The sequence below is a fragment of the Pseudophryne corroboree genome, chromosome 4, assembly GCF_028390025.1.
Source record: "Pseudophryne corroboree isolate aPseCor3 chromosome 4, aPseCor3.hap2, whole genome shotgun sequence".
In the NCBI taxonomy this organism is placed as follows: domain Eukaryota; kingdom Metazoa; phylum Chordata; class Amphibia; order Anura; family Myobatrachidae; genus Pseudophryne; species Pseudophryne corroboree.
The window spans coordinates 828,625,090-828,637,524 of NC_086447.1; the positions used below are offsets into that span (position 1 = coordinate 828,625,090).

At 49.1% G+C, this 12,435-nt stretch overlaps 1 protein-coding gene across 2 annotated transcripts in view; it reads left to right on the forward strand.

Annotated features, from left to right (window-relative positions):
- The first annotated feature begins 1,343 nt into the window (after positions 1 to 1,343).
- The window catches only part of TASP1 (taspase 1), a 547,122-nt gene continuing 536,030 nt past the window's right edge, over positions 1,344 to 12,435 (forward strand). The window contains exon 1 of one of the 2 annotated variants that reach the window (XM_063918540.1): positions 1,344 to 1,485. The gene's annotated coding sequence lies outside the window, so the exon portion shown is untranslated. The remainder of the gene's footprint in view (positions 1,486 to 12,435) is intronic. The other variant, XM_063918539.1, reaches the window with a different exon arrangement.

Here is a 12,435-nt window from a genome sequence, read left to right on the forward strand (position 1 = left end):
AATTATTGTTTTTACAAGTGGGCTATGCAGAAGATGCATGCAGTATGTTGGTCAGACACACTTACTCATGCAGCAGTAGGTGTAGTACTGTAGCTTTGATTTTCAAAAGTGTTTAATCACATCATGTAATTTTATCAATGTTTAATAAAATCGATCCGAAAATCATGACACTGCTGCAGCAGCAACGTTCTTATGTGGTCCCATGTGTCTCCTGCTCGCGTCAACCTTTGTTTTTCTTCTTTTAACTGTGCACATGCACAATCCTTACCTTATCTTCTAACTACACATGTGCCAAAATAATATCCATCTTAAAGAGTGATGTCAGTATCACAATCATTTTCTGCATTAAGGGCCTAATTCAGTAAGGATTGTAATTAGCAGAATTTGCAATCCTTTGGATCGTATGCTGGGGGCCGCCCATCGCTGGGCAAGGCCACCCAGCATGCTGACCGGCGCCTCCCCCAGTTCAACAAGCAGAAATTGCGAACGCATCGCAATTTCTGCTTGTTAGCAGAAATTGAGGATGGCTCCTGCCGCCGCAGCTTGCTGAACCCGCAGGAGGCCCACCGCCATGTTATCAATCGCGGCGGCTGCGTGTGACATCACGCAGCCGCTGTGATCATGATGGTTTCCCTCCATCATGTTGTTTATGGTATAGCATAAACAAATATATATATATATTTATATTTTTGCAAGGTGTCGGGACCCACCCCTGACACCCGCAAAGCCCCTCCCCCAAGTTGTGATTGGCCGGGGGTCATTCACTGAAATAATACGGATGACCACTGCATACCCTCCAACTGCACCTTTGTGGCAGGTACAGTAACTTTTTTATGGTCTGTACCGATTTTTGGCTGGCCAAACTTCCATTGAAAGTATAGGAAAAGGGGTGACCTGTGGCCACACCCTTTTTAAAAAATTTGTACTGATTTTTATGTGTAAATGGTTGGAGGGTATGCCACTGATGAGTGAAACCATCAACGGTCTCCCATAACATAGTTGCTTACCGTCAATGGCAACCTTCAATGGCAAACACACTAACGGCCATCCCTAAATAATATGCACCACAGGGGCCACGCCCCTTTCATAATTTGTACCAATTTTCTGCTCAGCCGTGTTGTAGGGTATGCAGCTGTTGTGGAACTACACGTCTCACCATGCCCTGCTACTGTTGTATCATGCCCTAACTGCACCTCTGTGGCAGGTCAGTAGTGGAGAGACAGCAGGATCTGCCCAACCTGCTGCTCAGTGACAATCATTCATTAGTAATTTCATACTAACTGGCACTACATGCGTCTCCCTGGGGCACTCGGGACTCGAGTGTGCGGCGTGCGCTTAGTCACAGTGCACACGGTCACGTGGCCGGCGGTGTACCAATCCGCCGCACGCATGCGCAGAGAGCTGGCCGGCTCCGGTGCGGTGCTGCTGGGAGAAGGGGCCTGCCGCTGGGGCCGGGGCTACAGATCGCAGCACCGGTTACTAAACGTGAGTGTGTGCAGCATCACCCCCCTCCGCTGGCCGTAACCCGCTCCGGCGCTTCCTACCGTTCACACGGCCCGGTGCTCCCTGCAGCTACCGTGCACAGCTTACTGACAGGTCTGCTGTGCTAAACTACAACTCCCAGCATGCCGTGGCATCACGTCGTCGGTGGCATTGCCCTGGGAGTTGTAGTTGCACAACATCTGTTGATATGCTGGTTGTGTGCACCCTCCAGTGCCAAGGCAGCCCGTACACTCTGCTGAGTTTCATGTAATATATACACTTGCTGTATCTCCAATGCTTGTGCCAGCAGTGTATGCCAGTATTCACTCTCTTTTCATTAGTGCATGTGTTACCCCAGGCAGCATAACTCCTACCTGCAGCCATACTTTGGCTTGTTGGCTGTTGTAGAACTACAAGTCCCAGTGTGGTGGTTTTCCTGCAAATGCAACAGAGTCTATTCTGCATGGGAGTAGGGTAAAGAGTTATGCATCTAATATCTACAGTAGCATGCAGCTGCTTAGCTTGCAAAAGATTGGGCACCCCTGGTCAGATGGTATCTCTCACAAGGGTTGCAGTTTTGTTCTCCACCATGTGACACATAGAAGTGCGCAGGTAACCGAACAAAAGTTCCTTACTGCGGCAAGTGTTAGTGTGTGCTGGCGGACATTGCAGAGAATCTAATTAAGTTGGGTACACACTACACGATTTGTCCTGCAGTTGTGGTTACTGTGACTGCTCTGTGTGACCATCATGCCGTGTGTACACACAATTCATAATTTGATGAATTAGATGGTCGCATTGTCCCATGTGGTGTGCTGCACATTAGATGGGACGATGCAACGTACGATGCGGCTTGGTTATATTAATCATGTAACTATATATCGCGTCATCGCGCGGTGGATTGTGTAGTGTGCACATGGACGCGATATATTGATACATCATATTGACCTGTGTTTAGGTCGTTGCAGTGTATTCTATACCCATCTTACAGTATCTCCCACTGAATGTCTCAGCAGAAAGAAGCTCACACACAACCTCTTTTCGTACATACTTAACATTTTGATGCACAATTGTTAGTTACTTGTTACATTTAACAGGTTGAAAACAAAATAAAACATTGCGTAGGATGTGTACTTAATAACAGTTTTGCAGAAATCACAGGTTTGGATTTCTTGTCGCCAAGTTCCGAAGGAATCGGTATTTTATTTCCCACTCTTGCAGAACTCTTCTGGGTCAGAAATGTATTTTTAGGCCTCCTTGTATGCATTTCATTTTTTATATTGCCCAATAGATTCTCAGTAGTAGTAGTAATGTCTGGGGACTGTTCAGGCCGTTCCAAATCCTTCATTCCTGTAAATTTTTCATTGTTGATTTTGAGGTACTGTAAGTTTTGGATCGTTGTCTTGTTTAAATATCCAACCTCTTCTCTGCTCAAATTTCTCCCTTGACTCTGACATTAGCCTCTAGGATATGATGTTACTTAGTTGAATCCATTTTTCCTTTCACACAGAGAATATAGGCCCTCATTCCGAGTTGTTCGCTCGCAAGCTGCTTTTAGCAGATTTACTCACGCTAAGCCGCCGCCTACTGGGAGTGAATCTTAGCTTCTTAAAATTGCGAACGAAAGATTCTCAAAATTGCGATTACACACCTCTTAGCAGTTTCTGAGTAGCTTCAACCTTACTCGGCATCTGCGATCAGTTCAGTGCTTGTCGTTCCTGGTTTGACGTCATAAACACACCCAGCGTTCGCCCAGACACTCCTCCGTTTCTCCAGCCACTCCCGCGTTTTTCCCAGAAACGGTAGCGTTTTTCCGCACACACCCATAAAACGGCCAGTTTCCGCCCAGTAACACCCACTTCCTGTCAATCACACTACGATCACCAAAACGATGAAAAAGCCGTGAGTAAAATTCCTAACTGCATAGCAAATTTACTTGGCGCAGTCGCACTGCGGACATTGCGCATGCGCACTAAGCGGAAAATCGCTGCGATGCGAAAAAAATTACCGAGCGAACAACTCGGAATGACCCCCATAGTGTGTGCACTGCCTACACCATTACCCCAAAACATAAATAATATAATCCGCCATGGGGTTTAGTGGTTAGTAAATGTGTTCTGTTATTAAAATTCCTCACCTGTTTTTCTCCAAACATATTGTTCTGGATGTGGGCAAAAAGTAATTTGTTTTGTATCGTGCTATAGCACATTGGGGCAGATGTATTAACCTGGAGAAGGCATAAGGAAGTGATAAACCAGTGATATGTGCAAGATGATAAAGGCACCAGCCAATCAGCTCCAATATGTAAATTAACAGTTAGGATCTGATTGGCTGGTGCCTTTATCACCTTGCATATATCACTGGTTTATCACTTCCTTATGCCTTCTCCAGGTTAATACATCTGCCCCATTGTTCCTAACAAGACTGGATTATCTACATAAATTACTTACATTTTCTCTGACGTCCTAGTGGATGCTGGGGACTCCGAAAGGACCATGGGGAATAGCGGCTCCGCAGGAGACTGGGCACAAAAGTAAAGCTTTAGAACTACCTGGTGTGCACTGGCTCCTCCCCCTATGACCCTCCTCCAAGCCTCAGTTAGATTTTTGTGCCCGAACGAGAAGGGTGCAGTCTAGGTGGCTCTCCTGAGCTGCTTAGAAAAAAGTTTTTTATTTTCAGTGAGACCTGCTGGCAACAGGCTCACTGCATCGAGGGACTAAGGGGAGAAGAAGCGAACTCACCTGCGTGCAGAGTGGATTGGGCTTCTTAGGCTACTGGACATTAGCTCCAGAGGGACGATCACAGGCCCAGCCATGGATGGGTCCCAGATCCGCGCCGCCGTCCCCCTTACAGAGCCAGAAGAGCAGAAGAGGTCCGGAAAAATCGGCGGCAGAAGACGTCCTGTCTTCAATAAGGTAGCGCACAGCACCGCAGCTGTGCGCCATTGCTCTCAGCACACTTCACACTCCGGTCACTGAGGGTGCAGGGCGCTGGGTGGGGGCGCCCTGAGACGCAATATAAACACCTTAGGGGGCAAAAAATGCATCACATATAGCTCCTGGGCTATATGGATGCATTTAACTCATGCCTGTTTCTCTGACGTCCTAGTGGATGCTGGGACTCCGTCAGGACCATGGGGATTAGCGGCTCCTCAGGAGACAGGGCACAAAAATAAAAGCTTTAGGACTAGGTGGTGTGCACTGGCTCCTCCCCCTATGACCCTCCTCCAAGCCTCAGTTAGGTTTTTGTGCCCGTCCGAGCAGGGTGCAATCTAGGTGGCTCTCCTAAAGAGCTGCTTAGAAAAAGTTATTAGGTTTTTTATTTTCAGTGAGTCCTGCTGGCAACAGGCTCACTGCAACAAGGGACTTAGGGGAGAAGAAGTGAACTCACCTGCGTGCAGGATGGATTGGCTTCTTAGGCTACTGGACACCATTAGCTCCAGAGGGATCGAACACAGGCCCAGCCATGGAGTCCGGTCCCGGAGCCGCGCCGCCGACCCCCTTGCAGATGCCGAAAAGTGAAGAGGTCCAGAAACCAGCGGCAGAAGACTTTTCAGTCTTCATGAGGTAGCGCACAGCACTGCAGCTGTGCGCCATTGTTGTCAGCACACTTCACACCAGCGGTCACTGAGGGTGCAGGGCGCTGGGGGGGGCGCCCTGGGCAGCAATGATAATACCTTGTTCTGGCTAAAAATACATCACATATAGCCCCTGGGGCTATATGGATGTATTTAACCCCTGCCAGGTCTCACAAACACCGGGAGAAGAGCCCGCCGAAATAGGGGGCGGGGCCTATCTCCTCAGCACACAGCGCCATTTTCCTGCACAGCTCCGCTGCGAGGAAGGCTCCCAGGACTCTCCCCTGCACTGCACTACAGAAACAGGGTAAAAAAACAGAGAGGGGGGGCACTTTTTTGGCGATATTGATATATTAAGCTGCTATAAAGGAAACAACACTTCTGTCGGGTTGTTCCTATATATTTATAGCGCTTGGGTGTGTGCTGGCAAACTCTCCCTTTGTCTCCCCAAAGGGCTAGTGGGGTCCTGTCTTCGATAAGAGCATTCCCTGTGTGTCTGCTGTGTGTCGGTACGTGTGTGTCGACATGTATGAGGACGATGTTGGTGTGGAGGCGGAGCAATTGCCGGTAATGGTGATGTCACCCCCTAGGGAGTCGACACCGGAATGGATGGCTTTGTTTATGGAACAGACCCAGACACGGACACCGAATCTAGTGTCGACGGTGAAGAAACAAACGTATTTTCCAGTAGGGCCACACGTTATATGATCACGGCAATGAAGGAGGCTTTGCATATCTCTGATACTGCAAGTACCACAAAAAGGGGTATTATGTGGGGTCTGAAAAAACTACCTGTAGTTTTTCCTGAATCAGAGGAATTGAATGAAGTGTGTGATGAAGCGTGGGTTAACCCCGATAGAAAACTGCTAATTTCAAAGAAGTTATTGGCATTATATCCTTTCCCGCCAGAGGTTAGGGCGCGCTGGGAAACACCCCCTAGGGTGGATAAGGCACTCACACGCTTATCAAAACAAGTGGCGTTACCGTCTCCTGAAACGGCCGCCCTCAAGGATCCAGCTGATAGGAGGCTGGAAACTACCCTGAAAAGTATATACACTCATACTGGTGTTATACTGCGACCAGCCATCGCCTCAGCATGGATGTGCAGTGCTGGGGTGGTTTGGTCGGATTCCCTGACTGAAAATATTGATACCCTGGATAGGGACAGTATTTTATTGACTATAGAGCAATTAAAGGATGCTTTTCTTTATATGCGAGATGCTCAGAGGGATATTTGCACTCTGGCATCGAGAGTAAGTGCGATGTCCATATCTGCCAGAAGAAGTTTATGGACGCGACAGTGGTCAGGTGATGCGGATTCCAAACGGCATATGGAAGTATTGCCGTATAAAGGGGAGGAATTATTTGGGGTCGGTCTATCGGATTTGGTGGCCACGGCAACAGCCGGGAAATCCACCTTTTTACCTCAGGTCCCCTCCCAACAGAAAAAGACACCGTCTTTTCAGCCGCAGTCCTTTCGTTCCTATAAGAACAAGCGGGCAAAAGGACAGTCATATCTGCCCCGAGGCAAAGGAAAGGGTAAGAGAGTGCACCAAGCAGCTCCCTCCCAGGAGCAGAAGCCCTCCCCGGCTTCTGCAAAGCCCTCAGCATGACGTTGGGGCTTTACAAGCGGACTCAGGGGCGGTGGGGGGTCGACTCAAGAATTTCAGCGCACAGTGGGCTCACTCACAGGTGGACCCCTGGATCCTGCAGGTAGTATCTCAGGGTTACAGGTTGGAATTCGAGAAGTCTCCCCCTCGCCGGTTCCTAAAGTCTGCTCTGCCAACGTCTCCCTCAGACAGGGCGACGGTATTGGAAGCCATTCACAAGCTGTATTCTCAGCAGGTGATAGTCAAGGTACCCCTCCTACAACAGGGAAAGGGGTATTATTCCACACTATTTGTGGTACCGAAGCCGGACGGCTCGGTAAGACCTATTCTAAATCTGAAATCTTTGAACCTGTACATACAAAAATTCAAGTTCAAGATGGAGTCACTCAGAGCAGTGATAGCGAATCTGGAAGAAGGGGACTTTATGGTGTCCCTGGACATCAAGGATGCTTACCTGCATGTCCCAATTTGCCCTTCACATCAAGGGTACCTCAGGTTCGTGGTGCAAAACTGTCATTATCAGTTTCAGACGCTGCCGTTTGGATTGTCCACGGCACCTCGGGTCTTTACATAGGTAATGGCCGAAATGATGTTTCTTCTGCGAAGAAAAGGCGTATTAATTATCCCTTACTTGGACGATCTCCTGATAAGGGCAAGGTCCAGAGAACAGCTGGAGGACGTAGTAGCACTAACCCAAGTAGTGCTGCAACAGCACGGGTGGATTCTGAATTTTCCAAAATCTCAATAGACCCCGACGACACGTCTGCTGTTACTGGGAATGATTCTGGACACGGTTCAGAAAAAGGTGTTTCTTCCGGAGGAGAAAGCCAGGGAGTTATCCGAACTTGTCAGGAACCTCCTAAAACCAGGAAAAGTGTCTGTGCATCAATGCACAAGAGTCCTGGGAAAAATGGTGGCTTCTTACGAAGCGATTCCATTCGGCAGATTCCACGCACGAACTTTTCAGTGGGATCTGCTGGACAAATGGTCCGGATCGCATCTGCAGATGCATCAGCGGATAACTTTGTCTCCACGGACAAGGGTGTCTCTTCTGTGGTGGTTGCAGAGTGCTCATCTGTTAGAGGGCCGCAGATTCGGCATACAGGACTGGGTCCTGGTGACCACGGATGCCAGTCTGAGAGGCTGGGGAGCGGTCACACAGGGAAGAAACTTCCAGGGAGTGTGGTCAAGCCTGGAGATGTCTCTTCACATAAATATACTGGAGCTAAGAGCGATTTACAATGCTCTAAGCCTGGCAAAACCCCTGCTTCAGGGTCAGCCGGTGTTGATCCAGTCGGACAACATCACGGCAGTCGCCCACGTAAACAGACAGGGCGGCACAAGAAGCAGGAGGGCAATGGCAGAAGCTGCAAGGATTCTTCGCTGGGCGGAAGATCATGTGATAGCACTGTCAGCAGTGTTCATTCCGGGAGTGGACAACTGGGAAGCGGACTTCCTCAGCAGACACGATCTACACCCGGGAGAGTGGGGACTTCATCCAGAAGTCTTCCACATGATTGTGAACCGTTGGGAAAAACCAAAGGTGGATATGATGGCGTCCCGCCTCAACAAAAAACTGGACAGGTATTGCGCCAGGTCAAGAGACCCTCAGGCAATAGCTGTGGACGCTCTGGTAACACCGTGGGTGTTCCAGTCAGTGTATGTGTTTCCTCCTCTGCCTCTCATACCAAAAGTACTGAGAATTATACGGGAAAGGGGAGTAAGAACGATACTCGTGGCTCCGGATTGGCCAAGAAGAACTTGGTACCCGGAACTTCAGGAGATGCTCACGGAAGATCCGTGGCCTCTACCTCTAAGACGGGACCTGCTTCAGCAGGGACCGTGTCTATTCCAAGACTTACCGCGGCTGCGTTTGACGGCATGGCGGTTGAACGCCGAATTCTAAGGGAAAAAGGCATTCCGGAAGAGGTCATCCCTACCCTGGTAAAAGCCAGGAAGGAGGTGACTGCACAACATTATCACCGCATTTGGAGAAAATATGTTGCGTGGTGTGAGGCCAGGAAGGCCCCGACGGAGGAATTTCAACTGGGTCGATTCCTACATTTCCTGCAAACAGGATTGTCTATGGGCCTCAAATTAGGGTCCATTAAGGTTCAAATTTCGGCCCTGTCGATTTTCTTCCAGAAAGAATTGGCTTCAGTTCCTGAAGTCCAGACTTTTGTAAAAGGAGTACTACATATACAGCCCCCGGTTGTGCCCCCAGTGGCTCCGTGGGATCTTAATGTAGTTTTGGATTTTCTCAAATCCCATTGGTTTGAGCCACTCAAATCGGTGGATTTGAAATATCTTACATGGAAAGTAACCATGCTACTGGCCCTGGCTTCAGCCAGGAGAGTGTCAGAATTGGCGGCTTTATCGTATAAAAGCCCATATCTGATTTTCCATTCGGACAGGGCAGAACTGCGGACGCGTCCTCAGTTTCTGCCTAAGGTGGTTTCAGCGTTTCACCTGAACCAGCCTATTGTGGTGCCTGCGGCTACTAGCGATTTGGAGGATTCCAAGTTGCTGGACGTTGTCAGGGCATTGAAAATATATATTTCAAGGACGGCTGGAGTCAGAAAATCTGACTCGCTGTTTATACTGTATGCACCCAACAAGCTGGGTGCTCCTGCTTCTAAGCAGACGATTGCTCGTTGGATTTGTAGCAAATTCAACTTGCACATTCTGTGGCAGGCCTGCCACAGCCTAAATCTATCAAGGCCCATTCCACAAGGAAGGTGGGCTCATCTTGGGCGGCTGCCCGAGGGGTCTCGGCATTACAACTCTGCCGAGCAGCTACGTGGTCGGGGGAGAACACGTTTGTAAAATTCTACAAATTTGATACCCTGGCTAAAGAGGACCTGGAGTTCTCTCATTCGGTGCTGCAGAGTCATCCGCACTCTTCCGCCCGTTTGGGAGCTTTGGTATAATCCCCATGGTCCTGACGGAGTCCCAGCATCCACTAGGACGTCAGAGAAAATAAGATTTTACTTACCGATAAATCTATTTCTCGTAGTCCGTAGTGGATGCTGGGCGCCCATCCCAAGTGCGGATTGTCTGCAATACTTGTACATAGTTATTGTTACAAAAAAATCGGGTTGTTATTGTTGTGAGCCGTCTGTTCAGAGGCTCCTACGTTTGTCATACTGTTAACTGGGTTCAGATCACAGGTTTTACGGTGTGATTGGTGTGGCTGGTATGAGTCTTACCCGGGATTCAAAATCCTTCCTTATTGTGTACGCTCGTCCGGGCACAGTATCCTAACTGAGGCTTGGAGGAGGGTCATAGGGGGAGGAGCCAGTGCACACCACCTAGTCCTAAAGCTTTTATTTTTGTGCCCTGTCTCCTGCGGAGCCGCTAATCCCCATGGTCCTGACGGAGTCCCAGCATCCACTACGGACTACGAGAAATAGATTTATCGGTAAGTAAAATCTTATTTTTTCCATAAAAAAGCGGGAGAACGGCCGCCGAGAAGGGGGCGGAGCCTATCTCCTCAGCACACTGGCGCCATTTTTCCTCACAGCTCCGTTGGAGGGAAGCTCCCTGACTCTCCCCTGCAGTCCTGCACTACAGAAACAGGGTAAAACAAGAGAGGGGGGGCACTAATTTGGCAGATAAATCTATACAGCAGCTATATAAGGGAAAAACACTTATATAAGGTTATCCCTGTATATATATAGCGCTCTGGTGTGTGCTGGCAAACTCTCCCTCTGTCTCCCCAAAGGGCTAGTGGGGTCCTGTCCTCTATCAGAGCATTCCCTGTGTGTGTGCTGTGTGTCGGTACGTTGTGTCGACATGTATGAGGAGGAAAATGGTATGGAGGCGGAGCAATTGCCTGTATTAGTGATGTCACCCCCTAGGGAGTCGACACCTGACTGGATGGTCTTATGGAAGGAATTACGTGATAGTGTCAGCACTTTACAAAAGACTGTTGACGACATGAGACAGCCGGCAAATCAGTTAATACCTGTACAGGCGTCTCAAACACCGTCAGGGGCTCTAAAGCGCCCGTTACCTCAGGTGGTCGACACAGACCCAGACACGGACACTGACTCCAGTGTCGACGGTGAGGAAACAAACGTATTTTCCAGTAGGGCCACACGTTACATGATCACGGCAATGAAGGAGGTTTTGAACATTTCTGATACTACAAGTACCACAAAAAAGGGTATTATGTGGGGTGTGAAAAAACTACCCGTAGTTTTTCCTGAATCAGATGAATTAAATGAGGTGTGTGATGAAGCGTGGGTTTCCCCCGATAAAAAACTGCTAATTTCTAAAAAATTATTGGCATTATACCCTTTCCCGCCAGAGGTTAGGGCGCGTTGGGAAACACCCCCTAGGGTAGATAAGGCGCTCACACGCTTATCAAAACAAGTGGCGTTACCGTCTCCAGATACGGCCGCCCTCAAGGAACCAGCTGATAGGAAGCTGGAAAATATCCTAAAAAGTATATACACACATACTGGTATTATACTGCGACCAGCAATCGCCTCAGCCTGGATGTGCAGTGCTGGGGTGGCTTGGTCGGATTCCCTGACTGAAAATATTGATACCCTGGACAGGGACAATATATTATTGACTATAGAGCATTTAAAGGATGCATTTCTATATATGAGAGATGCACAGAGGGATATTTGCACTCTGGCATCAAGAGTAAGTGCGCTGTCCATTTCTGCCAGAAGAGGGTTATGGACGCGACAGTGGTCAGGTGATGCGGATTCCAAACGGCATATGGAAGTATTGCCGTATAAAGGGGAGGAGTTATTTGGGGTCGGTCTATCGGACCTGGTGGCCACGGCAACGGCTGGGAAATCCACCTTTTTACCCCAGGTCACCTCTCAGCAGAAAAAGACACCGTCTTTTCAGGCTCAGTCCTTTCGTCCCCATAAGGGCAAGCGGGCAAAAGGCCACTCGTATCTGCCCCGGGGCAGAGGAAGGGGAAAAAGACTGCAGCAGGCAGCCTCTTCCCAGGAACAGAAGCCCTCCCCCGCTTCTGCCAAGTCCTCAGCATGACGCTGGGGCCTTACAAGCGGAATCAGGCACGGTGGGGGCCCGTCTCAAGAATTTCAGCGCGCAGTGGGCTCACTCGCAAGTGGACCCCTGGATCCTGCAGGTAGTATCTCAGGGGTACAAATTGGAATTCGAGACGTCTCCCCCTCGCCGGTTCCTGAAGTCTGCTTTACCAACGTCTCCCCCCGACAGGGAGGCGGTATTGGAAGCCATTCACAAGCTGTATTCCCAGCAGGTGATAATCAAGGTACCCCTCCTACAACAGGGAAAGGGGTATTATTCTACGCTGTTTGTGGTACCGAAGCCGGACGGCTCGGTGAGACCTATTTTAAATCTGAAATCCTTGAACACTTACATACAAAGGTTCAAATTCAAGATGGAATCACTCAGAGCAGTGCTAGCGAACCTGGAAGAAGGGGACTATATGGTGTCTCTGGACATCAAGGATGCTTACCTCCATGTCCCAATTTGCCCTTCTCACCAAGGGTACCTCAGGTTTGTGGTACAGAACTGTCACTATCAGTTTCAGACGCTGCCGTTTGGATTGTCCACGGCACCCCGGGTCTTTACCAAGGTAATGGCCGAAATGATGATTCTTCTTCGAAGAAAAGGCGTCTTAATTATCCCTTACTTGGACGATCTCCTGATAAGGGCAAGGTCCAGAGAACAGTTAGAGGTCGGAGTAGCACTATCTCAAGTAGTACTACGACAGCACGAATGGATTCTAAATATTCCAAAATCGCAGCTGATTCC